This window comes from Dreissena polymorpha, chromosome 6 (genome assembly GCF_020536995.1).
Source record: "Dreissena polymorpha isolate Duluth1 chromosome 6, UMN_Dpol_1.0, whole genome shotgun sequence".
NCBI classification, from domain to species: Eukaryota; Metazoa; Mollusca; class Bivalvia; order Myida; family Dreissenidae; genus Dreissena; species Dreissena polymorpha.
Window position 1 is genome coordinate 61,969,995 of NC_068360.1, and position 4,589 is coordinate 61,974,583.

The window sequence follows — 4,589 nt, forward strand, 5'->3', positions numbered from 1 at the left end:
ATAAAGCGCTTTACTTTTCTACATTACATAAAGATATATCGATTTTTTTGTTAAGTGTACGTGCTTGACATATTTATAAAAAGGCAGTGTTTATTTTTGTAATAAAATCGAAAATTGACATTTAATTTGATGCAATCCACATTGTTTAGCGGCCAAGCGCAGTATTCCGCTCTCGGCGGCCGATGGTGTATTGCAATATATACAATGAAAAGCTGGGTTTCTGACATAATTTCAATCGTTTTGTTGACGCGGAAGTGCTTTTTGGTGGCCAAAAATACTATTGTTCCCTTTATTTAAACCTAAATCAGTATTTTTTACGCTTGAAGGTTTGTACAGCGGGGATTTCGGTACCGGCGCGGGTTTATGTGCTTGTTAAGAATTACCAAAATCCCCGCTAAGAGGCAACATATGCTGATTTATGCTTTGATTAAACATTGATAACTAAATTGCAAAAGTGTATAGCATATTGTAAATAAGGTAGTACGATACCATTTGTTTCATCAGATTTGTTTGGAAAATACTTTCTGAAGACTTATTATTACTATGTCATGTTATATTTACATATACTTTTGTGTAACCAATGTTTTAAATGTACATTTTACCTTTTTTACATTCGTTTACACATTTTTCACATTAATAAACTTTTTAATAATGGAAAAAATATTCTGATAAGAGTGTTTAAATGATTAACACTAATATGATTGTGTACAAATCAACATTAATGCAAAGCCAAAACCCAAACATAATGACATATAGACCCTTTAAGGCGTAATATGGGGGATTGGCGTAAACAAGGGTGATTTCGGCTCTGGGCGTACGAATGTAGCAGTACCGAAATCCCCGCTAATTATTTTCCAAAAGAAGTAACCGAATGGGAGATAATACATGTCACTGGTTGCTAATGAAAAAAACACTAAAATAATTTTGTTGACACTTGAAGTTTTGTACAGCAGGATTTCGGTACCGGCGCGCGTTTAAGTTCTAGTGTAGAATTACCGAAATCCCCACTGAGAGGCAACTTAATGCTGTCAAGAGTGCTTAATAATTAAAATTAATATCATTTTTTTGCACCTTAACATTCATGTGAAGTCAAAAACCATTCATACCGATGACCTATTGACCCTTTAAGGCGTAAATATGGGGATTTCGGTACTAGGCGGGCGAATGTAGAATTACCGAAATCCCCTTTTCATCATCGCACATTAGTGTAACATAAATGTTAACACAATATATGTAGGGAAACTCATATGATTCGCGTAATGTGAAAATGATTATTATGCTATAATTCGACCACGAAACTTGACGTGACTTAATACCGGACATTATGGAATGGAGCTACGCTGGCCGTATTTGACATAAGACCCATTTTCGCATATTATCTTATCAATGCTTATATGAATTTGATTGCTATAATCTAATGCGTATTCGACACGGAATTATTGTCAAGGTTTTTCATTTTGTCAATATTTATCATAGCAGGGGACATTGCTGACATCAATATGGATACTGTTTTCATTTTCTGTCGAGAAATGATATGACTTATTATCAAGATTATTTTATAGTACGGTAGCGTTCTCTACACAAGTGAGATTTATTTGTACTGGTAAATTGCTCTTATACTCACCATTCGGACTCGACGATCGGCTCGAATAAAAATGTTAGTCGCTTAAAAGTACAAATTCATCATATTGAGCACGATTATTATTATTATTATTATTATTATTATTATTATTATTATTATTATTATTATTATTATTATTATTATTATTATTATTCTATAGGTTTTAGAAACTTATACCTTAAAAAAATCCCATTGGAAAAAAAATCCCATGGGAAAAAAATCCCATGGGAAAAAAAATCCCATGGGACAAAAAAATCCCATGTGATTTTTTTATTTTTTAAAAACACGATTTAACGCGTTGAAATCGAGAGAAATGCTCATCATTTGTTAAAAGATAGTGTTTCTGAAGGTTACATGACTAAATCTCTAAAAATCAGAAAAAAATCCCATGGGATTTTTTTTTCCCATAAAAAAATCGGATTTTTTTTCTATCAAAGTAAATTGAACGAAAATAAGCACAAATGCTTTAACAATGCTTAAAATCGATAACTAAGCACAAACGAACGTGTTTTATGTTTTTGAAAATCCCATGGGATTTTTTCTCCCATAAAAAAAGCTGGAGAAAAATCCCATGGGAGAAACCAAAATTCCCATGGGATAATGAAAAATCCCATGGGAAAATACAAAAATCCCATGGGAACCCAACTTTGCAAATAAAGTTCATAGTGAAGAAAACGCATTTAACAAGCAAAAATAACCAATTATTAATCACAAATTAGACTTTTATCTTATACTTTATCACAAATAAGCAAACCTTCAAGAAAAACGGTACTTAAGTTTGCGAAATTTCGGTTTCGCAAAGTTTTTCCGGTGGCCGTTTTACGTCAAGACTTTAATTTAATGTCGTTATGGCGTGTAAAATAAAGAGGGAAAAACATACACAACTATGACGACATTCCAAGTTATTTCACAGTAAGTCGATATACATGTAATCTAACCCGGCATGCCCATATTATTGGGGTGTACAATATACGCTTCCGTACTTTAAGTACTGTGTAAGTCACAGATTTGATAATTATAAACTTTTTAAAAGTAGTTTTATTTTCGCTTTGCATGAATAGTACATTTTTACGCATACTCTATATCATAAGGGTTGCAGAGAGTGCATTTTCTATCTTGTCTAGGCACAATTTAATGACGACCGATTTCAATATTCAATTTGAGGGATAATACAAATTTAATTTGGCCAATATATTTCTGTATTTTGGATTGTCCATCTGGCTTATATATGCTGATGTTTCAAAATTAAGTTGTATTTTTCTATATACATTAAGAGACGCTGAGTCTTCAAGTCCTGATCGCAAATTGCTAATATAGATATCGCGATGTCGGGCTCTTAGCTTTGGGATTAATTATTATATTCTGACAGAGTTTGGATGTATCAATATTTTATATAAACCAGATGATTGAAATATCAGGCGCACCTGAGAGGCTCAGTTTGTACGAAAATTGTTAACATTTATGTTATTTTATTGTTCGTTTAAAACGGTATTTAAAATATAATTGTCTCGTTTAAACGAGTGTATCTTTACAAAGTATTTAATCACCTTAATGTACATTTCGATATATAGTGGAAATCTACTCTATTTGCTATACAATGCAAGAGTATTCGTAGAGGGTTTTACATAAAGGATCCATTTACAAAACTTGTTGTGTACTCTTTATAAATTTTTACCTTGATCGTACCCCCAAACTTCCGAACAGTTATTTAATACTGTAGGCCATAAGTGTCAAATAGATTAAACATGATATTCATTGGTACTTTGTTATTCTTAATTAAAGACATTAGTACATAATAAGTTCGGAATCCTTTCCCCGTAAGTGTGTTCATAGGTCACCGTGGCATAGTGGATATGATATGCGCCAAGCAACCGGAAGGTCACGGTTCGAAACCAATTGTGGGAGCGTTCTTGAGATCTCCCCCAAAGATGCAAATTACTTCTTCTACTAAGGGAACGGATTCAATGGCGTTTTTATAAGCATTTTGCATTCGATGCAATCGAACTAAAATGAGTATGTTTAATCTGAAATATTATTGAATTTGTCCGTTGGGATAATTTAAAATTAGCGTCGGAAAACCGTAATGTTAATCAAGGCTTGCTCAATAAACATTTACGAATCTTACAACCCGTGGTTTTCTAACATATTTTTTTATAAATGCACACGGAATCATCAAAAGCTATCCAAGAACAAAAGGAAAAATGTGTACGTTCGATGTGAACTATATATAGTTTTAAAATGTGCTCATAAAGTAACGTTCACACTTTATCGACTCGGCTTTTAGTACACAATTCTAGAATCGTAAAGAAATATATTATGTTCCAATTTATATACCATATTTCAGGTTTCAAGTTTTAAGTAACAACATGCATATAATACTCATTCTGGGAAAACTGGGCTTAATTCTTGGGCGTTAAGGTTCTTTTCAGATTAGCCTGTGCTGTCAATATTTCATATAAGCCGTGCGTGTCGTCCCTGATGAGCCTGTGTGATTAAATTGTAATCTAGGGCGACAATTTACGCAAATTCATTAAGCCCCGTTTTCCCCGTGGTTCATATTATGAAAAGGGCCTACAGTAGGGATTTTTTTATCTTGAACAACATTGGTTAAAATTACCACTTGTGTGTGTATTTCAAAGTTTATGAGGTCCTTGCGCCTAAGTTTGCCAGTTGTGTTGACCCAGAGTGTGCCGAAGCACTCATAACTTATTAACTTTATATACTGAAGTGACAAGAATTATGAATAACAGCTGCTTTTTCCAGTTATTTAAATGTCAAAAAAGATGTTCATTTAAGTTGTATGATCTTGTTAAGTCGTTGGACGGGAGGAGCCGGAGTACCCGAAGGAGACCCCACCAGTCCAGTTTGGTGACCACCTACCGAACCCACGTGCTTCCGGGAACGGGGATTCAACCCGGATCGAGTAGGTGGTGATAAGCATGTGAACCAAACTCTGCGCTAAACGGAT